Source organism: Myotis myotis, unplaced genomic scaffold (assembly GCF_014108235.1).
Source record: "Myotis myotis isolate mMyoMyo1 unplaced genomic scaffold, mMyoMyo1.p scaffold_m19_p_1, whole genome shotgun sequence".
In the NCBI taxonomy this organism is placed as follows: Eukaryota; Metazoa; Chordata; class Mammalia; order Chiroptera; family Vespertilionidae; genus Myotis; species Myotis myotis.
Genome location: NW_023416313.1, coordinates 4,295,381 through 4,319,827, shown reverse-complemented (window position 1 = coordinate 4,319,827; position 24,447 = coordinate 4,295,381). Strand labels below are relative to the sequence as shown.

At 45.3% G+C, this 24,447-nt stretch overlaps 1 protein-coding gene across 1 annotated transcript in view; it reads left to right on the top strand.

Moving 5' to 3' along the window:
* Nucleotides 1–24,447, top strand: part of CLNK (cytokine dependent hematopoietic cell linker) — a 134,800-nt gene that overhangs the window by 11,585 nt on the left and 98,768 nt on the right. The gene's annotated exons all lie outside the window — the stretch shown is intronic.

Here is a 24,447-nt window from a genome sequence, read left to right as displayed (position 1 = left end):
GTAACCAGGCAGTGCCCAGGTCTCCCAGGTGGGCACTGGGCACAGGGTGAGTGTCCAGCGAGACAGGGAGGCAGCAGCCCCAGCATCAGGCTCAGCACTGAGCTCAGCGCCTCCATTATAAAGAGGAATGAGAGCTGGCGGGTGTGGCTCGGTGGTTGAGTGTCGACCTATGAACCAGGAGGTCAGGGCACATGCCCAGATTCCAGGCTTGATCCCCATTGTAGGTGGGGTGGGGGTTGGTGCAGGAGGCAGCCCATCAATGATTCTCTCATCATTGATGTTTCTATCTCTCTCTCTCTTTCTCTCTCCCTTCCTCTCTGAAATCAATAAAAAATATTTTAAAAGTGAAAAGTAAAGAGGAATGAGATCTAGTCTCCCCTCCAAGAACACAACATGCATTAAGCGAGTCATTTTAGTATTATGTAAAAAGATCGAAAAGCTCCCCAAATGCTATGGAATCCGATGTCATGGATTCTAAGTTGCCCCTGAAATTGGTAGGCCATCTCGCATGAACTCTTCCTGTAACAAAGCCCACTGCTTCCCTAAAGACCCACCGGCCTCAATGACGATGCCACATTCCTCCCAGCTCCTCCCAGCAGTGGGGGTGTTGGAGCAGAGCAGATAGGCTGCCCGGCCCCATTGACCACAGGGCTGGGGAAGGGAGTGCGGCCCGGTTTCTGGGACCTCTTCATCACTAGGGACCTCTTCATCACTAGGGACCTCTTCATCACTCAGGGCAGCACTGATAAGCAGTGTGGCGCTCAGCTCTGAGCTCAGCTCTGAGTGCTGTGGCAAAGATGGAGGTCATGAGAGTGGTGGCCCTGGGCCTGGCCAGTGCTGCTTTGGGGACTCAGGAAGATGCTCTCACACACCCCTATTGGGGATGGATGGCAGTGCAAGCACCCGCAAGGGGCCCAAGAGTAAACCATGCAGATTTCTTGTCATCTTTCTATATCTTTGTGTCATGTATTAAAATTTCAGGAAACCTACTTTTGAAACTCGTATAATTTCCAGTCACTCATTCAAGGGTACTGTTTCATATTATGAGTGATATATTATTAAATCTTCTTCAAAATCCCGGTGTTTAAAGGCTGGACTTATATACAGTTCATGATCCCGTACCCATAATTCTGAAAGTCAAAAGACTTCAAAGTGCTGAAATATTTTTGTAACTATGACAGCAAAACTGGGCCTGCAAGTAGGTGAAGTTACATGCGTTCTTTATTTCTCCCACTTAGCGGGAACGTCCACAAGTTTCACTGTGGAAATATGCGTGTGTTTTGACTGGGTGTTGCTCAGATTCCTGGGGATAGTCCAGAATATTCAGCACATGCACAGTATTACTTTTCCAAAACCCAAAACATTCTGAATCCCGGGGCCTGTGGAATTTGGATAAAGGAGGGTGGACCTGCATTTTATTCGATGGTTCATTTTATCTTGACCTTGGCGTTGGACATTTCAGTTGTGACCTATAAAGTTTTATGAGGTGGTTTTACTGCCAAGATTAAACTTAATACTCTATGTCCTAGAAGTGGTGGAGTGGGCTATGGCACTACGGTCCCTGCACGCAATGGCGATGCCGTGTGTGCCGTCGCATGTGACACAATCACGTTGTGAGAGTCTGTCATTACCTAGGAACACAGGTTCAATCAAAGTCTCTGACAGGAGCCTGGTATTTCTTGTCTTGCACCAGGGAACTGATCTTCTCTATTTATTTATTTTGGAAAGAGTTTTGATGGTAAAGAAAACATAATAGAGTGTGAACGCCAGGAAAGCCTCAGAGGTGTGGAGTTCAAGATCCTGCATATGGTTTTAACAGCTTTATGAGAGAGAATTGAGGCCCTTCTTGAACACCTGACAAAGGGCTGGCGACCTTCTGAGACAGTGGGTTAGGAGAGTGTAAGTTCCTGTCTGTATTGACATCTGGAAAGCCAGCCTCGGGCAGTGTTAACATTGACCCCATGCATTTTGCTCAGCAAACAATCACAACACTTCCCAGCAACACTACCCCACATGACTGCTGTGTCTAGTGAGAATGAAAGAGGAGAGAGGACACAGTATCCCCCAAGCCAGACACTCTGCAGGCTCACCACTCAGCGCCCACACCCCTCCCAGGTGACCACATCAGACCCCTCCTCTGGATAACACTGTCCCCAACGCAGAGCCACTTCTCTCTGACTCCCAAAGCCATGGTCTTGTGCCCCATGGAACTGCTTCACAATGATCAGGAATATCCCCCTGGTCTATCTCTCATCAGTGATGCATCCCCAAACTGAATGGCTGTTTTGCTTTGAGAGGCCTATTTCTTCTTTGAAACCTTGCACAACCAAAGTCACTCAGTCGCTCAGTGGGGATGGGTGTCAGTTCTTCTCAAAAATGTCCAGCTCTTCAACGATAAAGATAATTTTTTTAAAGGGCCCAGCTCAATGTCCAACTCAATGCCCAATAAACACTCCCCTCACTGTATCTGCATGGCAAGACTCCTCATAAACTCAGGTCATTATTTCCCTTCAGGATGAATGTGAACAACCCCTGCCTTTGACCTCAGGGAGTGACTGCATTTCAATTTGCAGCAATTAGTAAGTGTAAATCCCACAGACTCTTGGGGAAACGAAGCGCCCCGATTTCAGCATCCTGAGATCAGAGGCTGGCCCCCGGCAGAGTAGTCAGTGTGGCCACCTTGCTAGTCACCCAGAGGTCATTACGAACCATCTCTCAGTCCAACCAGGCCCGTCCTCTGCTGCTATCAAAGCACATTCCTAGGATTCAGCTCCGTGGTTGGCTGACAATTAAAAAGCGCCAAGCTGAGAGAGAGCTGAGCCAAGACATGGGCGAGAGTCTGCCAGGGGCTGCAGACATGGCCAGGGGACCTTTGCAGGAGCAGCAGGTGTGTTCAGCCTGGTGTAAGTTCAGCCTGGTGTAAGACTCCATCAGGACTTATATAAAGTCCTTAAGGGTTCCTGAGTCCACACACCCTGGACCTCAGGAAGAGGGGCAGTGATGAGGGTGGAGAGGATTGAAAGATCCCCTCCTTCTCACTCAACAGCAATACTGCCCACTGGGGAGGGAACTCGCTGGCTTCCCTCTCTCTACTACTTGGGAAACTTCCCGCTAAAAACAGGTGCCTCCTGCCAGCTGTCCACAAGGTTGACCTTCTCCTAATTATGGCCTTTCAAAATGTCACAAAGCATAAAGAAGGCTGTGACTTACTTCAGTGTTTGAGTTTGTTATCATATAATTAATGCCCTTCACTGTAGAAATTTAAAAAATATATATATACAAAGAAAAGTTGCCAATATTCAAAGCGCTGAAAAGCCGTCAGCATCGTGGGATGCATCCTCGGAGACTTCCTCATACAACTATGCATCCCATTTGGTCTCCAAACTGTAATATATCATCAGTATCTTCCAATGTTCCTCAAGTCATTTTTATAGCCATGCAATCTCCCATCATTTAGGCGTCTCATGTTTTATGTTCTTCCACTGCTAGGATACAACACAACTCATGGAATAATTTGACAAGTTCTATTAATATAATCATGTCTAAATGTTAGGATGCTGTTTTATTACCTGGTAAGAAGCAAAACCAACCACCCCAGGGACTCTTTCTTATAAGCCAGGCCAGCGTTTGGAGAACCCGATCCGAATGACAGTTTATAATGATCACGCAGTATTTGAAGATGTACCTGTGTGGAGAAAGTGGAAATGAGTCCAGCATGTATGGTTGGGGACCCCACAGAGGCCGTTCTACCTTCCCTGGACCCCACTCTCCCCCACAGATAAGAGAAGGAAAAGAGCAAAGTTTATGTCAGGAAAACCTTTGGTCGTGTCCAAATGCACCAGATACCAAAAGGTGAAAGGGTTTCTAAAACTTTTGGGATGGATATGATTTGGAGCCAGAATCAGGAAGTCCTGGAAAATGTATTCATCAGAATGAGGAAAGGGGATTTCCTGGAGGCCTATCTGCCTGCAATTTCAGAATTCCTGGTGAAGGGAGACAAGGTCACAATCGAGAGCCTAGGAGATGTGATCACAGGCTAAATATTAAGCAGCAAACTTACGAGTGTCTCCTGTTTGGTTCTCCATTCTTGCCTTCCACCTTCTGCATTATTTGGGTGGAGGGGACATTTTTCAATACACATATTTTAAGAGCTTAAAAAAGATTGTGTTGAGTTAACCCAAGGAAGGAGGTATTTCAATCGAACATTTATTTAACTCCCTTGGTGAGGAGGCCAAATGTTTGGTGATAAAGAGTGTGAGCTCTGGTGTGATCTAATAAGAATACCAGCTCTGCCACACACCAGCTGTGATGTTTTAGGCACTTATTTAGCCTCTCTGGGCTTCATTCTCTCTATCTACAAAATGGAAATAGTAATAGTAATTGTTGCAAAGACTTGCTGAGATTAGGGACAATGACAGCAGTGTCTTTAGCTCTAGCTCTGCGTCCGGCACAGAGGTAGCTCTGCACAGATGTTGCCACAGAGTGCACTCTCTAAGGATGGTACAATATCCCACCCCCCATACTCAGTGCCATGGGACCTGGATGCTCCCACTCAGAGGTGGATCTATTTCTCCACCTCTTTTACCTTGCATGGGCCCGTGACGGTACTGAGCGATGGAACAGGACAGAAGGGACACTGCTGTGTCTTGCTGGAGGCTTCAGCACCCAGGCAGCTCTGCTTCCTGCCCTTGGAAGCTAGTTTCCCCCATCTTGGGCTGTGACCGCCATGCTGTGAGAAGCCCAGGCCATGTGCAGAAGCCCAGGAGACCATTTCCTGGTGGAGAGACAGGAAAGCCGAGGGGCAATGGGCACCAGATGTGAGTCGAGAGCCAGCCGGGCCTTCAGCCCGGTCCAGCTTGGAGATGACCACCTGAACACAATAGCAGGAGAGAACCTGAGAGGGACCCATCCAGCTGAGGACCAGAAGAGACCAACATAAATGGCGTTCCTAAGCCACTGCTCTGGAGGGGTGTGTTTCAGCCAGCGATGACGGGGGCAGATACTGTCTGCAGTTTTCATTATCATCTCAGTTATTACTTCCTGCAGGACCTTTGCTGCTAAATAGTTAGGATGCAAGTTAGAGATTCATATGACTTGATATTCCACCTTGAGGAACATTCATTCTAGATGAGAATGGCAATGAATAAATAAAGAACTAATAGTGGGCAAGTAGGGTCTGTGTTCCAAGTGTGTGCAAACTGCTAAGGGGACAGAGAGGAGTGAGTGGTTAGTCTCTTTGGGGACAAATCTTGGAGAATGGCGTGGTGGTCTTAGAAGAGACAGCTTCACAGAGGAGGTGACAGCTGATCTGAGCCTGGTGTAGATGTTACCAATGAGATGTTACCAAGCAACAAACGAAGGAGAGAGCAGGGATAGACTTTCTTACATAATTACTGCAGCTGAAAAGACTCCGTCAGGACTTATACAAAAGGCAACATCAAATTGACTGACAACTTGGATTTTGTTGCTTAAAAATTGATTCTAAGACAACTTATGATGAGGGGGGGGGGGGGGTTATTGCCCATATCTCTTCATGGACAGGGAAGAGAAGGAGGTGCAATTCATAACCAAAAAGAGCATGAGCCTGAATTTGGGCTGTGATGTTTCAAATCTAGTGTTGACAGGATGCTTTGGCTGCCCTGCAACGCTGCCTTTTGGATAGGCGGCAATTAGGGGCATTTGTTGTCACTGTTGTTTGAAAAAAAGTTTCCTGAATTCTACACCCAGGTCAGCTTCTGTGGAGTTTTCTAAGGGTTCTATCAGCAAAGATTCAAGAAGTGTTATGAGGGGGGGAAAAACATAAAGTCTCTCTCTGCCATCTCCGGCAATGTTTTATTTTTTCCCTTTATTTTCTTCAATTGCTTTAAATATTGATTTGAAATAAAAGAATCATCATAAAATATGCATAAGGTGTAAGGAACAACAAAACCATTTGGATATGTGGGCTTGTTGTCGGGTTTTCAGAATGACCATTACTTTTGAAGTTCTCCTCCATCCTTCTGTGCTCAAAGCTTCTCACGCCCATAGGGAGCAACTGTCCTGAATCCTGTTAACCATTCGTCCACTTTTATTTTTTATTTTACCACATATGTTGGTATCATTTAAAGTAATATGTTTGGCTTTGCTTGTTTCTGAACTTTAGGCCAAAAGAATCATGCTGAGGGGCATAGTTTGTGCCCAGACAACCTGGGTTTTGACAACTGGTTCCACCAGGTATGAGCTGGGAGATCTTCACAAGTTAGTTAGCACCAGTGTGCCTGTCTTCTCAACTGCAGGACAGAAATCATAACAATGCCTATTTAGTGGTGTTCTTGTGAAGACTTGGTGAGCTCATAAGACATTTAGAACAGTTCCTCAGACATAGTGTGGGCTCTGATTATTAGCCATTAACATTCTACTATCTGTTTAATGACCACCCCAATTTACTTCCCAAAGATAACCCATAATATTGTGGATTGCCATAATTCATTCAATTTCATGGCTAAGTAATATAGCCATAGGTGCATATAATATACTATTTATTTCTCCACTGTCAGTCAACAGACATTTGGGTTGTTTTCCAGATTGTGCTTAGCCCAGTGCTGGTGGGAGAATTCTAGTTTGTGTCTTGGAGGATATAGTCATGAGCATCTATGTAGACAGGTATATTCTCTGGATTGACCTTCCTGGGGTGCCGGGGTCCAACCCCAGCAGGTCCAGGGGTCCACAAAGGTGTAGACGGAGTCGGCAAAGAAGGAAGGACACGGAGACAGTGTTCAGTTGATCAGCAGCCTAGCCAGGATCTCCAGCCAAGTTCTGGTCTGGATCTCCAGCGAAGTTCTGCTTCAGATCTCCAGCCAGGTTCTGTGTCCATGCTCTCTTGCTAGGTTCTCCAGCCAGGTTCTGTCCAGGTTCTCCAGCCAGGTTCAGTCACCAGGTTCTAGTCAGGTTCTCTTGCCCATTTCTGTAGTCAGGTTCAGTCCAGGATCCTTTGCCATGTTCTCTCCAGCGAAGTTCCTCTGTCTCTAGTTCTGTGTAGGTTCTGTGCCTCCTGGTTCTGTCTTCTTCTTGGTTCTGTGTTCTAAGTTCTGTCTCTTGCTGTTCTTGTTGCATCTGTATTTATACCAGTTGATTCAATCCTATCAATCTCTATTACAAAGGTTAGGGCGTTTCTTATCTCCATTCCAGGGAGTAAAGATTATGTAGCTTAAGCATCATTGTTCATAGTTAAAGTGATTAATTACCCGCCTGGCACTTAGTTAAGAGGTTTTATTCCCTCCCTAACTTCAGGGGAAAATCCCTACCTGGGGAAGCAACCTTTCTCAGAGAGGTGACCTTGGTTAAAACACATAGTGCCAAGAAGGTGAGCAAACATATTAAGAACAGTATGCCATATATGCCAGGTCCTTTGAAACAGCAAGGATGGACCGGCTCCTGGCACTGGGGCACAGAGTGTGTCCGCCTCCAGCTTTACTAGGCAATGTCACAGTTTCCAGAGCAATCAGGTCCTTTCACATTTCCACACGTGTGTGTAAGTGACCCAGTTGCTTCATGACCTTGTCAACCCTCGGTGCTGGCAGCTTTAATCTTTACCAAACTGATGGATGTTTTAATTTACTTTTTGTTGACTCTGGATGTGCTTCAGCATCTTTTCAGATATTTATAAGTCATTACATTTTGTTTTCATCTGCACACCGTGCTTGTTTAAATCTTTTGCCCACTTTTCTGTCAGGTTTTTTGTGTTTTTCACAGTGATGTGCATGAGTTATTTATTTATTCTGGACACTTTTCTCAGTTTGTGACTTGGGTTTTCATTCTCTTTTGTTTTTTTCTTGGGTGATCACAAGTTTGAGGCCGTTGAGCATATCCAACTTTTCTTTATGATTTGTTGATCTTGTGTATTGTTGAAAAAGCCTTCCTTCGTACCCTGAGATCGTTAAGATAGCTTCCTCTATTAAATTCCAGACAGCATAAAACTTGCCTTTGACTATTAGGCCTTTAATCAGTCTGGTGTTGATTAATTTGTGTATGATATGAAGTAGGGAGGATCAATTATTTTATACAGATAAACAATTTACTCAGTGCCATAAATCAAAAAGTCTATCCCTCCTCCACTGATCTGCAGGGTCAGCTCAGTCACAAACTGAGTTTTCCTACCCAGGAGGATCATGCTCTGAGCTTTCTCTTCTGTGCCATGATTACAGTATCTACCCCAAGTTAATTACACAAGCCCTAATTAGTATAACTTCATAGTAATTCATGATATATGAAAAGTTACACTCCTCATCTTGTGCTTCATCAATAAATTGGCTCTTAAATGTTTAGTCTCTAATGTAAATATTAGAATCACACACACACACACACACACACACACACACCACCTTTGGGGATTTTATTGAAATTATTTTGAATATATAGATAAGTTTGTAGAGAAATGGCATCTTTATATTGAGTTTTCCAGTTCCTGAAAATATTCTATATCGAGAGAGAGGGAAAAAAACCTTCAACATAATCCCATAATGTTTTGTCATTTTTCTCCCCAAAGGACTGGACATTAACATACTTTGAGAGATTTTGTTTCTAAGCATTTTACATATTTTAAGGACATTGTCAATGTTAAAATATCAAAGTTTTATTTTTTCATGTTTGCTGTTGGTGTAGATGTTTTTAAGCATGATGTATCCAGCAAACCTGTTAAATGCTTTACCAGTTCTAATGAGTTGTCAGTTTATTCTTTTGGGTTTAGTGTGCAGATAATAATGCCATCTGTAAATAATTGAATTTTATTTCTTACTTTCCATTTTGTATATTTTTCTTGCCTGCTGCCACTAGTTAGGAACCTGAAAACACTGATGAATTAGGGTGGTGATAGCAAGCAGCCTTGTTCCTTATCTTAAAGGGGCTGCTTTCAGTATGTCAGCAGGAAACTTGAGATTTGTTTTCTGATTTTGGTAGGCTGAGACCCTAGGTTACCAAGAGTCTTTTTTTTATTAAAAACATGCATTAAATGTAATCAATATTTTTTCTGTATTGAGATGATTATATATATGTTTTCCTTCCCCTTCTAGTGAAATGATATATCAATGGATTTTCTAACACTAAACAAAAGTTGAATTTCTGGGATAAATACTACTTGGTCATGACATATTAATTTTTAGTATATTGATACAATGAGTCATGAAGTAATATTAGTGAGAAGGCCCTATAATTTTTTTCCCCTGCTCTCCTCGTGGGGTATTGGCATCAGGAATGCATTAGCCTTATCAAATGAGTTAGAGAGTACTTCCCAATTTTCTATTCTCAACAAGAGATTGTGTAATGGGGAATAATCTGTTCCTTTACCAATAATACTGTCTTACACTGGTATTTCCTTAAGGGAAGGTTTACAATCCTTGATTCAGTATCATTGTTGGTTATAGAAAGATATTCATTTTTACTCTTCCTACATGAGTAATTCTTGTTGTTGTATACTTTTTCTAAGTATTTGTTGATTCACTAATATTCTCTTACTATTTTAACCTCTCTTGCAATATACACTTCCAGGTTGAGCATTATTTTCTCTCTGAACCATAGAATTATCTTTCTACACTCTTTTGCCAACCCCTACTGTTGTTGAAAAAATCAATGATCAATCTGCTTGACATTCTTTTGAAGGTCATAGTCCTTTTCCATCTGCATGTCTATAGCATCTTCTCTTTGTCTCTGGTTTTCCGCAGTTTCACTGAGATGTGCCGAGGTGTGGGTTTCTTTGTATTTATCCTGCATGGGACATCCTCATTCTCTGTTTTGATGTTTTCACTGTTTCTGAAAAAACTTTTATCTTAAAGCCTCCTTTTTTTATTAATTCTTTATTGTTGAAAGTATTATATATGTCCCTTTTTCCCCCATTGACCTTTCCCAGCCTGCCCCCACCCCCAGCCCAGGCCCTCACTCCACTATTGTCTGTGTTCATTGGTTATGCTTATATACATACCAGTTCTTTCATTGATTTCTTACCTCCCCTCATACCATACCCTGTCTTCCCTCTGAGGTTTGACAATCTGGTCTGTTCAATGCTTCTCTGACTCTGGATCTATTTTTGTTCATCGGTTTATGTTGTTCATTATATTCCACAAATGAGTGAGATCATGTGATACTTATCTTTCTCTGACTGGCTTATTTTGCTTAGCATAATGCTCTCTATGTGCATCCATGCTGTTGCAAATGGTAAGAGTTCTTTCTTCTTTACAGCAGCATAGTATTCCATGGTGTAGATGTACCACAGTTTTTTAATCCACTCATCTGCTGATGGGAAGCCTCCTTTTTTTAATTTAAACATAAATATACACTTGATTTATATATTTTTCCTGATAAATGTAAAGACTGAACAGCTGATTCTGTTGTCTATTATTTCTTTCATCTATTACTTTGGTGCTTTGTTATTTTAATGGTTTTCTGATTTTATGGGTATGCTCATTTCCATAGAAATTAATCTGTGGAAATTCTTGAGGCCTGGGTTGAAGATGAGCTCCTCCAGGCAGGATCATGTTTGCTTCTCTCAGGTGCTTGAATGAAAAAGAGGACTCACTGACCTCCTACTGAGCTGGTGTGAATCAGTTCGTTGGGTATCATCCTGTGCTCTGAAAGGTTACTGATTCAACTCTCAGTCAGGGCACATGCAGAGGTTGTGGGTTCCACCCCCAGTAGGGGGTGTGTAGGAAGAAGCTGGTTGATTAATGATTCACTCTCACATAGATATTTCTCTCTCTCTCCCTCTCCCTTCCTCCCTTCCTAAAACTTAATTTAAAAAAAAAAAAGAAAGAAAAACAGGATTCATTTACTCTGAATTCTCAAGTTAAAGGCTTTTAGACAACCTAGGCTGAGAACCCACGTGTATTTATAAATTCTCAGAGAAAAAATATTGCCCCCTTTTCTGCACCAGTGCTTGAGTGAGGACGGCAGGCTGAGCTCCAGTTCACTCTTACACTACAGCACTTAGAGCCCAGTTTTATACGGGTCAGGGTCTCCCACTAGACTCCAGACTTCAGAATACTTGAGCTCTTTTTCAAGTCCACTGTGTTCTCTAAAGCTAGGATAAGCAAAGACCATTTTTCCCTGTTGTACCAGTGCCACCAACGGGAAAGCAAACTTCAGTGATCGACTTTTGTCCCTGGGTTCTCACCTTTATTTAAATTTGGGGCTCTCTGAGCAGTCCTTACTCATCAGCAATTATGGCAAAATCCTAGAACTGTTTCCTATGAAAGTTTCAGCCAGGATATCCAGTTCATCACCTGCAAGAAATGGAAGACATTCTCCCTGTGGAATGAATTCTTTAAATTGTACTTTGAGAAAATTTTAATGAGAAATAGGATAAAAAATTCTCCAGGTTGTCAGTTTCATGAGTGATGTTCTTATTTTTACAAAAAGAAAATTAACGCATCCCTATGATTGGTGTGTTCTTCACTTAATGTGACTCATCGAAGTTTTGCAAATGCTCATTCAATGAACATGAATTAAGCTCTTACTATACGCCAGACTTTGTACTATTTATATTTATATACATTACTTTATTAGATTTAATCTTCAGAAATAAAGGATTCAAGGGCCAGCCTATACATTAAAATGAAAAAAAAACAGTATCATTCAGCAGTCTGTGAAGAGCTATTGCTGCTCGTCGTGTGCCCAGCAATATTAATTGATCCATATATGTACTGCCAATTAATCTTTATATGCATGAATGAGCAGTAACATAAATAAACCTGTCAATGAATAAATCTAAAATACATGAACAGCCTCATGTGCTGCTATGGAATGATATGAAGATGGGGCTCCAAAATGAGATTAGAAGACTGTCATCTCTCTGTGCCACTGTTTCTCAGATCAGGAGAAAATAAAACACCACCTCATGGAATAAGGCATTAAGGGAGATAATGTATGTAAAAATCATCCATGTAGACCCCTTCTCCCTCTTAGTCAATCAACTTGCTAGATAAGGATTCCGTGATATAATGTGTGTAAAGTAGGTGGGAAATGCCTGGCATCAAGTGCCCCTTCAGTGTTAGTTCTTTGAACTTAGAGACGTAAGACAGTAAGAGCTTTAGCATTTAGTGACATTTGGGACTCAGACAAATCGCTCAGGGTCCTCATCTGTAATCCTCACTAGATTGTGGCCCCATGATGTCCCTGGAGGTAATAAGTAGGAGAAGTTTTAATCAGTTTAATGAGACCAAAGGGATGTGGCATCTCATTATATGATAATTTGTACGATGAGATGTATTGCTGAGATCGGTGACAAGGTGAGGAGCAAGTGAGATACAGAACATGACAGCATCAGAGAGCGATCACAGCAGAACAAGTAGACTTGGCACAACTGGATGCAGTGAGCGCTGCCTTAGAATCTGGAACCCCAGGTTTGCATTTGGAATCTGATCATGCTGGCCTTCCAAGGATCACAGCAGGAGCACCTGTGGGCTTCAGGGCAGTTAGTGTGTCGGTGTTCATAATGTACCTGCGTTGCATTGCTGGCACCTAGAATGTGTCTCGTGTGAATCAGCTGAATGCATATATGAAGTAATTTTTATAGCTAACCACCTGCTCTGTGGCATGGTGATTAGAACTATCCTTCAGAATTATTGGGAAGACATCCCCTAGCACATTGTAGGTTCTTGCTATAGAGTACTTCTCTCCCTACACTGCTGATAAGAGACTCACCTCTGTATTATACGTGAATTAAACATGGCCTTTCCTAGGAGTCCCACCATAAACTAAGTGGCCTCCCAACTTCCAAAAGGCTCTGTCTTAAATTTCCCTCCCCTCTTCCTCCTCCTCCTGCTCCTCCTCCTTTTCCTCCTCCTCTTTCTCAACCTCCCTTCTTTCCCCTCCTCTTTCTCTTTGTCTTCCTTCTCCTCCACCTTCACCTTCTTCTCTTACTATGTCTCCTCCTCTTTCTCTTCCTCCTCCTCCACCTCCCCTTTTTCCTCACTGGAATTCATAATAACAAACAAAAGAAAAAAAACAGTTTCTAATAATAACACTCAAGTTACAAAAGGAACAGTTGTCTAGCGATTTCCCAGCCCTAAAAAAAATTTCAAATTCATAATCTGCCAGCTCAGGTGCCATATATAAAATAGTCAGATAGGAGAAAGGAACATCTACATAAAGTTGATTCTACTGGGCAATAAATAGAAAAAGTGGTTTGAACGTTGGCTATTTGGGCTCCTGTGAGTCATAGAGAGTTTCATTTGCCCATGAAAATACTCGACGTTTTATGCACAGGAAATAGAAGAAGCAGGTGAGAGGAGGCAGCCTTTCTCCAGCACTAGCATGGCTCAGAAGAGACAGGCCCTCTTCATCTTGATTGTGCATGTGCATGGGAATCATGCTGCTGCCCAGAAGCACACAGCCTGGTTCTGCCTCCTCCATTCTGTCTTCCACCATCCCGGTTCATTGTCAGTGAACAACCTTCTTGACCTAATAATTTGCTTGGGCACATCTGCTCTACAGTGGATGATGTGTCCCAGAAACCTATCATTGGACCATTGCACTTTGCACCTCAAGTCTATTTGCCGAGCTGACACATAAGTGCACAGACTGTCTCTTCTTCTAAAGCTCTCTGGTTTTAAAAGTGAACCTTAACCTTGCAGAGTTCAACCTCGAATTTGCTTTGAGTTGTGTTCTACTTTAAGAAAGTATTTGCCCGGCAGGTGTGGCTCAGTGGTTGAGCATCGACCTATGAACTAGGAGGTCACGGTTTGATTCCCAGTCGGGGCACGTGCCTAGGTTCCAGGCTTGATCTCCAGTGTGGGATGTGCAGGAGGTGACTGATCAATGATTCTTTCTTATCATGGATGTTTCTCTCTCTCTCTCTCTCTCTCTCTCTCTCTCTCTTTCTCTCTCTCTCTCCCCCTTTCTGAAATCAATCAAAATCTATTTTCAAAAAAAAGAAAGAAAGCATTCACATCTGTAATACTTCCAAAAATAAAGATAAAATTTTTTTAAAGAATTAAACATCAAATAAAAGTTAAGTTCTACCAGAAAAAAAAAAAAGCATTTAGGTTAACAGAAATGCAATGAGAATGTGAAATTTTCAAAACGGATATCTATACACGAACTATAATATGTGGGGGGCTGTGCATGGGCATGTGTGCGTGTCCACCTGTGTGCCATTTTAAAGTGCCCAATATGTCCTGCTCCCACCATTCTGTGATAAGATCATCCTGAGGATTAAATGAGGCTTAAATATAGTGTTGTCTCCAAAGTGAGGCTGTTAAGTATGTAAACTCAATTACATCTGACTTCCACACTTGTGTCGCTTGCACTTAACCTTGCTGATTTATGAGGTTCCATCCTCAGAAAGGAGAGGAATTGGCATTTCAAGAGGCATGCAGAATGAGAACAATGGAGTTAAAGTCCCCTGGTGGCACATTATTCATCTGCATAATTTATCTGGTGATTCTATTACAGGCCGGGCCCCAGCTAGACACTGGAGTCGGTGACACAAACACACTGTCCCTCATCCCTTCCATGTGTCTTCATGCCCATTGTTAGCTGTTAGGTGCCATGACAGGGGACAGCACAGGGTGCCTGGATGGGGGAGGAGACGCCTCCCTCGGGCTGGAGCAGATGCGAGGAGGGGGGCAGGGGGTATGTTTGGAGAGTTTTGTTTCACCATTCACCCACTCCCCTTCATGAACCAGGTCTTGCAGCACTAGTCACAATAGTGAGGATGTGGAAACCACCTCAATGTCCATTGATGGATGAATGGATAAAGGAAATGTGGTAACAGAATATTATTCACATACAAGAGAATATTATTCATCACACACCCTCATCCACAGCTGTGGCAGGGTTTGGACTCTGTCCCGAGGTCCCTGGGGATCCACTGGAGCCAGGCTGATATCTGCAGGAAGTTCACCTTCCATCGGAGGGAACTCTTGTTTCTGCTGATGTCGTGCTGAGCCCTCCGTGCAGACCCAGATTGAGTCAGTGATCTCGACGTCAGGACCCATCGGGTCATCTGTGCCTCCCCCTAGTCTTCTGCTCTGACTGGCATGACATCAGTAATGTCACTGCAGCTGCTCATATCCCCATGCCTGACCTCCACCTCCAGGGCCCTGTGAATCCCCACTGTGAGCTCCCCGCCACAGGACCCCAGCAAAGCTGCCAGCTTCCCACCCAGCCAGGAGGCCAATTCCTCTCTACTTAGGAGTCTAAAGCAGGTTTGAATGCGCAATCTTATTCCCCTGGAGCTTAAGACACCCAAGGCAAACATGCATTTTAATCTACTACTTATTTCATTTTCCACATGAAAAGTAGCCCTGACATGCTCAGAGTTGGGGGAGTGGGTGGGCACGCTTCCAGGGGCAGCTGCTATGCCCTCCACCCCCACCCCCCTTCTCGCTTAGCAAAGGTCTGCCTCTGAAGCTGGAATCACAGGCTCCCAGGTGAGCGCTTCCTGCTGGCTTCACGCATCTGCTTTTCATCTGCCTGTAAGTGGGTTTCGCGTTGCTGTTTATAGTTCTTGCTACAAGGACAGCTCTGGGAAAGCAGGAGACCGCTGCGCTGGGGAGGGGCAGCGTGGTGAGGAGGGAGAATAGAACAAGAGTAACAGCTCCTGCTGGGACTGCTGTGGAGTCTCCTGACAGGAACTGACCGCGGAGCAATAGGGTTCCTATCGGATGAGGGAGTGGAAGCCGGTGATGTGTATGCTGCTTGTTTAGGGTGTACAGTAAGGGAGGGATTGTGATGCATGAGGGGTGAATGTGTGTGTAACAGAAAGATGGAGACTCAGAGACCTTTCAGACCTCCTCTAAGAATTCCAGTGTGGCCTCTGCCCATGCCTGTGCCCTGGACAACCACGTGGCAGAGCTTTCAGAAGCCAAGAGCTTCCTCATCGCCTTGTAGATGCCAGAGCTGCGGACTCTGACGACTGAAGAAACTAACCCATTAAGCTGTGAATGGGAGGTCATGTTTGTAGGGAAGCAGAACCTGGGTTTCAGGAATTGGGCGGTTCTGGAGTTGGGTCTCAGTTATCGCACTTTATATGGGATGTGGGAGAAGTAGCTTGTCATCGCTGCACCCCACGCGCTGCACCTGGGAAGTGATAACAACGTCCTTCGTCCTTGGTGAGAGGAGACAGGGAAAGCCCCCGGGGGCCCATCGGGGAGGACCTTCTGTGATAGAGGAAGTGCTCTCTGCCTGGACCACCCAGTACAGCAGCCCTCCGCCCGGCACAGACACTGAAACCTTCACATGTGGAGGCTTCTCAGTGCAACTGAGAAACCGAATCTTTTGCTTTTAATTTATTATAACTTAAGCCGCCCCAGGAGTCTGCGGCTGTTGTGTTGGACAGAGAGGCTCCAGAACCTACACATTCATGGTCTCGTGTGTTCTCCATGACAGCGCTGAGGTACATGATGCAGAACGTCTCTTCTCATTTCATTGATGAGTACACTGAGTCTCGGAGCGGATCCTGCTACATCTCCCAGGGCGCGTACAGGGTCAGCTGGCTCCCGAGCTGGGAAGCTTCACCTAGGGAGTGAGAGGCAGCCCCTCCCACCCGGCCTGCAGGGCCCAGGCACACCTGAAGGCGAGGCGGGCACCACTGAGTGGGGGAAGTGCTCTGCGCAATGAGCCAAAGCCACTGACAAAGTGTGATTCATGTGTCAGCGCTGCGGCACCTGTCCAAGCCATTTCCCGTCACCGTCATGGCGGGGGGTGGGGAGGACGGTGGGAGAGGAGGGGCTGGCGGTGAGGCTCTGAGCCATCCAGTCCGTTTCGAGCAGCCTCACTCGGTAGCGCAAAAAAAGAGCCTGGGTTCTGAGTGTAAGCGCGGCTCACTGGTGCTCAGGAAATGCCTCTTTTCAAAAAACTGTTTACTTTCCAATTACAGTTGACATGCAGTGATATCCATTTCAGATGTACAGCTGCGTGACTGGCGTGGGAATCTACTGCTGGGCTGTTTTGCATTGGCCAGAACTGGCCGTATGCACCAGAGCAAGAGCATTCTAGAAATTTCTTCAGTGTAACAGGGTTTGGCCTTGAGATATACCAGCATTCCTGTGGGTGGGGAAAGCATCTATTATGGTCTAAACGGTGTCACCACCACCTCAAAATTCATGTTGGAGTGCTAACCCCCACACCTCAGAATGTCACTGTATTGAGGGAGAAGGTCTTTAAAGAGGTAAAACGAGGTCATGCGAGCGGGCCCTACTTCAACGTGACTGGTGTCCTCATATAAAGGGTAATGCGGACACAGATGGACAGAGGGGATGCCGTAGGGAGATGGAGAGGAAGGTGGCCATCTATCAGCCAAGGAAAGGGGTCTTAGAAGAAAGAACCCTGCCGACACCTTGATCTCAAGTATCCAAAAGTCTGAAAAAATAAATTTCTGTTGTTTTGGCCACTCAATTTGTGGTTCTCTATTATAGCAGTTCCCATAAACTAATCCAGCATTTATTTGCTAAATCTTCCCAGATGATTCTAGCAAGCAGACAAGTAGAGAACCCCAGCTGTAACTCACCAGGAACACCCATCAATACCAATACCAATGTCAACAGCAAGGATGATAACAATGACGTAAGCATTATAGCTTCCTACAATCCACATGCCACTTTCACGTACATTTTCACAAAGTCGTGTAAGGAGTAATCATGCTTCCCAATTTACAGATGAGCAGCGGGAACCTCAGGAAGTGAAGGGATTTGTTCACGTTCACGGAGTCGATAATTAATAGAGCCAGACCACAGACACTAGCTCCTGGACTCCTCAACCGTGAACTTCATCCCGTCGTATCACCTGCCTTGCACCAAAACCACCTCTGAGCTGGATCACCATATGTCTCAATTTGCCTAAAACAATCCAAGTCTGCACTGTTTTCCCAGAGTAATGATGAGTTGTGCCCCCTGTCATTCTAAAATTTACTACTTATTACATGGTCACCTACATCTAAGCCGCAGGAGATAGTGAAAGCTGTCCCAGTAGATTCACATCCTCAGGAGAGCACAGCAGCTGTGGATGTGGTAAGGAAATGTCTTTGTGTAATCAGAGGTCTCAGGGGTAGTACAGGAGGAATGACCGACATGTTTCAGGGTCTTTCAGAGAGGTGGGACCTACGTGGAATTCTGATGCTGTGCCCCCAAACATCTGAAATATATATTTGCTAGTCTGTTACAGCAACAGAGAGTCAGTTGCTACCACCTACAGGTTCATTATTTTGTTGGCACCAAGTGTGTTGTGAGTGAGCCCTTCTCCAGGGCAGATTTCTTTCACCCCGTGGTCCAGGGACCCAGCCTCACACCTGGACCAGGTGTCTGAGACAGGGAGAGAACTAGGGGATGAGGACACCCTTCCCTTCTACTCACATCCCATTGTCCAGGACAATTGCACAGCCCCATCTAGCTGCAAGCTTACCTGACAAACCCCACACTTCAAAATTCAGTCCCAATCTAGCACATCAACCTCATGGCCTACAGTCTCCTGCCGGCACACGCAATGCATGATGGGGAAGCTGTCTCCATGCCTTTGAGTGCTGTAGTCTCTCTTGCCACACCTCATGCCCCAAGGTCCACTGAGGTGGTATCTACTTATACAGCTTCCTAGGGCTGCTGTGACAAATTACCACAAGTTTGGGAGGCTTAACGCACAGAAATTTATTCTCTCAGAGTTCTGGAGGCTGGAAGTCCAAAATCAAGGTTGTCAGCAATTCTTAGCAATCCTTGACTTGTGGCTACATTACCCCAATGTCCTCTCTGTGGGCCTATCCCTGTGCTGCTTCTCCTCTTCTTGTAAGGACGCTACTCATATTGGATCAAGGGCCAATCCTCCTTCAGTAGCTACTCAACTTACATCTTCATTACATCTGCAGAGACTCAACGTATCTTCTTGGAGGACACAATTCAACCCAGACCCCTGCTTGAGAAGTCTCCCCAGTGCCCTCTGTGTTCTTTGGGCCACATGCCACGTACCATGAGTATGGTCTTCATCGTAGTGTGGGCGCTAGTGGTTTGCACATATCTTTTTCCACCTTGTGAGCAGGGACAATGGCAAATGTCCCCTGTGTATCCAATCTCTGCCCCCCAGCAGCATCTCATGATGCCTGATGCTCCTCAGAGCAGGCTAGTCTGGAAAAAAGAACTTGAGCTTCAGAAACAGACCTTCCTTTGAACTACAATCCTGCCACCTCCTATCCATGTGCCTTTGGGCAAGATATTTAACCTCTAAGATTTCCAGTTTTTTCATCTTTAAGATGATTATGAGAACCTAACCAAACCACCTGCAAGCCACAAAAGGAATGTATTCTCTTCCAAAGAATGCCCGGTCTAACTGCTCCTTTTAACACAGTCCCTTTCCGCGAGTGTGTTCTCAGAGCTTTCATTAACTCTAACGACCTCCACTAATTTGAATGAACCTGAAGGGAAACATCACATCGTTCCCCGGAGCTCTGGACCAGAGCAAAAAAAGCTTCAGAAGGCTGAGCAGTGACAGCTATTTCACAAAACCCAAGTTTGATTGGAAAGCTGGAAATGCAGAGGTGCCTCTGAGAAGCAGTGAGGCAACTGAAAGTACTTAAAGTAATTAGTGCTAAGAATGCACAGTGATTTGCAGAGCGGCAGAGCCCTGTAGGCAAAATCCGGCCGTGCGCTATTTTTTCTTCCATGAGATCAAATGTGGACAGGTAGAAAGCGTCAAGCTTGACTTGCCGGCAAAATGACAGGCAAATGCAGTAAATAGAACTAATTAACTTCAGCTTCATTCCCCAGGTTACAAAGAGCCTGGTGTGCATAGGAAGCTGGCAGGGAAACCCTGGGGTCTCTGGACCTGCCCACTGACCCAGGGACAATGTGTAAGACACCTCCCCACGTGACTTTCCCGGCATTTCCTTCCATATCCGAAGCCTCCTGTGGGCCACTCTTTCAGGGAAAATATTCAGTCTTCCTCCTTTGGTCTCTTCTCAGTGTCCCCTCTTTTCTTAGAGGCCTTCCCTGGAGGATCTAGTGGCCTCCAGCTCCCTTTTATGAAATCTGGCACCTTCAAGAAACAAGCGTGGCCAAGGAGAGGGAGCGCCACCCAACAATGAAGGCAGGGCTCAGGCCAAGACCTCCAGTCTGGACCCAGCTCTACCTCTGTGGTCTGGGAAGGGGACTGCATTACTCTGGGTCTCATTTTCCTTGTCTGTAGAATGGGAATTCTGATTCTGATCTCACCCATTGTCTCAAGTATTTATGGGAATATGTAAACACAGCCCATAGCCATCACCTTTATGGGAAAGACCACCCAACAGTGCTTAACCTCTCCCATTGCTACCAATAACGGAGAGTTGACACAGGGCCAATACTACATGTGAAACATGACACTGTCTAGTACTTCTTACGATGACGCTGCTGATGCCATTACCATTGTGTGGGGTGGATTCTCTCTGCTTCTTGTCTATGCATTTTCCGCCCAATCACATTCCCACTGCTCGGTGTGGTGTGAAGCAGTTGTAAAATCAGAGTAGGAAGATGACAGAAACTTGGTCCTCGAGGCCTTGCAGACATCCCAGAGGGCATTGTGAACCAGAGGAAAGAGAATTATTTGTAGAGTCAGATATTCCTGGATTAGGCGCGTCATCTCCATCCAATTGCTGATCTTATTTCCCTGTGATGACAGTCAAACTTCCCATTTAGGGGAGGAGAACTAAAGGATGAAGTTTTAACATGTCTCCCTGCACGTAAGTCCTCAGGAAATGCCAGTTTTCATCAGATCCTCGGAGGAGACCACAACCTGCTAACAAAGATGAGGAGGGGGGTAACCAAAATAGCACAAACAATGATGCTCTCAACCTGAGAGAACTGTTAACTTAGCATTAATTCTGTAAATGAAAAGACTTCCCAGATTTCAGGTGCTTCTGCTGTGAGTGGCCTAGCTGTACTTGCTTATCTGGATCTAAGTTAGAGGTATTTTTAAAGATGATTTAGTTCATGATGTGTGATGAATGCAAAAATAGTGAGAGCGCCGAAAGTGGTAGAAATAAAAATGGATAGTTGTTTTATGTGAAAGGGGAATAAAAATGATGAATGTCACATGGCTTCTGTGGCATGACTTTTTCAATTGTAGTGGTGTTCCAGCAGACAAACAGAGGATCTGTTGTGTTTGAAAAGTGTGGCCAATGTGAATCAATAGCCTTTATCAACAGGAGAAGAAAGTGATTGTCAGACTCTAGGCTGGACACAGGGCCCAGGACACACAGGGAGCCAACGAATATTCCACAATGGTCCTACAAAGGTCAGCTGTGCTAAATTAAAGCTGCACGCTGTGCAATGCATGAAACGCTATGCAGATTGCCAGGGCAACATCAGGAGGCCCCATCTTCTTCTATGTGCCTTCACATGGAGCCCTGGTAGGGTTTGGGATATCACCTGTACCCTCCATGGACTGGGCACAGGTGGTGGAGGGTGTGGCAGGGGTCAGATGAAGAGAAGTAGACAGATCCAAGAGGTAGTCTGGAGGGAAAACCTCCAAGATTGGTGATGGCTTTGTAATGGGTAATGGGGGTAATGGGTGGTGAAGGATGGCTCTTGGACTTCTCTATTACACAACTGGGTGAAAGAAGGTGCCATGTATACAACCAAGGACACCTGGGGAGATGGAGATTTGAATATTTTAATTTTTATATGCTGCTCAGGTATTCAGTTGGCAATGTCAGGTGGCCAGGCTATACAAGGACTGCCCATGTCATCAACATCTGTTAGTATCTCAACTCAACCTGTGAATCGGTGGCATGCATCCTTAGCCCTCTGTTCATAAAAAGAAGTGAAGTGTTCAGATAAAAAGACCTCGGATGCCAACCCAGTTGACCCCTGACTCTAGCGTCCACTGGCCGTGTGACATCTGAAGGACAGCTGGAAAACCCTTTTGTGGTTTGAGCTTCATTAAAAAGTAGAAATAATTTCTCTCTCACCGAGTGGCTTTGAAGAGAATGAAAGAGACAGAAAACTTTCTAATTGCCAGACCCGAGCCTTCAACTATTCCCCTTTCACCCTTCCAGTTCCCCTTCTCTTCTCCAACCGGGTGGGCTGCTGGCCCAGAAGCACCAGGCGGGGTTACTGTCATTTACGAAGTCCTAGTGGAATATTGCTGAAGCTTTGGGGGAAAATGGTTTTGGGGCCTCCCTCATGGGAGCTTGAATCCTAAAGTCTCCAGAGAGCTGTGACAATTAATAAAAAGCCCTCCCAGTGAGCAGCCAGGGTGGGAACACTGTCCCCCTCACTGCATGCTGCCCTATCCTCCCATAAGCTCTGCACTTTGGGAGATGTTGCCCCAAAACCTACTTGGGCTTGAGAGACACTGGCCTGGCCAGGGGAGCAGGGGAAGTGCCTCTTCACGGTAAAGGGGAAAGGCGAAAACCGCTGAGGTTGGCTGAAAAGCTAAACCTTGAGCTGAGGTTTTCCAAGGCTGGGTGTTAGGGGCACCACACCCCTGCTGTTCTGTACTCACTTCCGGTTCCTGGAATGTGTGACTGTCAGGGGCCTCCTGGGTGGACACTGTTACCTCGGAGCCAGGATTGCTGTCATGGGAAGGTGAGCCCACCTCCTCCCTCCTCCTTAAAGCCCAGGCCAGGCTAGCACTAGCGATAACCACTGTCTATGGGACAAGGACCTATGCCCAAGGCTGTGAGGGCGGCAGGCACCGCTGCTTTGATGAGGATGAGACAAAGGCCACGACCATGCCCTTTGTCCTGGGAGCAAGGGATTGGGTCCTCCCCGCTGCCTCCAAAGCCTCCCCACGCCTCAGGGTTCCGTCCACGCTGACTCCGCAGCTCTAGGCCTGTCCTATCCTGGTGAGCGGCTGAGAAACAGACCCTGCCTTTTAGGAACTTAACATTAATTCAGAGAGAGAAAAGGTAAATAATCTCCCAAATATATATTTGCCAACTGTGATCAATCCCGAATATCTATGTTGATGTCGTGGTAGTTAGAAAATAAACTTGAGTTGAAATCTGAAGAGCAATTGCAAAACTAAGCAGAGAAAGAAAAATACAAAACTTCTGAGAGAACCACAGGGAGAAAGAAAGACCTCAAATTTGAAGGGCAAATGGCCTTGACCTCAGAGAGGTCCTCATTGTATAGGTGTGAGCCTGGGGCTCTGAGGCCACTTCCCCAAGACCAGGCCAAGCTGGCCCTGGGACCCGTGGCTGCACCGGGGAGCTGTGGACTCCGGGAAGAAAGGCCTGGATTTGAAGACGGCACCCCTACTTCCCAGCTGAATGCACAAACAGGTCAATGATGCCTCACCCACCCACCCCCCAGTTGGAAGATGAGGTTCACCTCCCTTCCACTCTTTCTAGAAGTCAAGGGTAAAAATATCCTCAGGTGAGGATTAACAAAGAAAGATGAGATGGCTGGTTTTGGAGCCTCTCATAAAACACAGACACACACACACCCTTAGTACAATCCCTACTGGCACTCTTCATCTCCAAAGTTCATAAGTGATCTCTGGAATGAGAACTCTATGTACATAGATTTTTTAAGTAATATTTTAACAGCTTTATTTGGGTATAATGTATATAATAAAAATCATTGAATTGTACACTTAACATAGGTCAACTTCATAGCATCGATTTTTGATGCATTTGTAGTATGGTTTCCTCTACCAAACTGTGACAAGGGCTTTCGATACCAAAGCCATGCTGTTTCTCAATAAAGAGCTGGTGAAAACCTCGAGCCAAGTAGGGAGATGTCTTATCTGTGGTGTGAAGACCCTCTTCCTCCCCATATTACTTTGAGCAAGGGCCGTGCCTGACCCTCTTCCATTGAGTCAGGGCCCTTATGCTGCTGTCACAGTTAGTCATGAGCCTTTGCAGCCCGTCCATCACATCAGGTGACCCACATTGACATTCCAGCATCACCTCTTTCAAGCTGGGTGATTCCAAGCCTTAGTTTCCCCAACTGTAAAATGGGGATATCTATTACAAGCCTGGGTTCCAGACTGGCTGTGCCCCTAATGAGCTATATGGCATTAAATAAAGGGGTAGAGCTCACAGACATTTAAGTATTTTCTACTCCTTGGAATCTTTCAATGCCTAGAATGTAAGGACTCCAATTTCCAAACAAAAACTTTCTTTTTCTTCGTCTCTAAGCAGCTATCGTCCCCAAACCATTTTTTTGACCTAGACTCCAAAGTCCAAGTCCCATTTTGCCCCGTGAAAGAGTGATCTGAGAAGTGTTTGAGGCTGTAAATTTTCTCAGCATCACAATCACACAGAAATACCTGGGATAAACGGCTCGGTGCTGGTCCACGTGCAAATGGATGGCGTTCAATTATCTTTAGCTCCTCTCACCAGTGGAGCCTCAGCTTCTAATCCTGGGACAATAGGCTGACCTGGGGAAGTTTTGCTGCACACAAAGAAAGTTCCCCGAGAAGCCACGGCCCGGCCCCAGGGGAGAGTGACTTTTCCTTCACTTTTCAGTACATAAGGCATCTTTCTCTGGACATTTCCTTCTTCACATC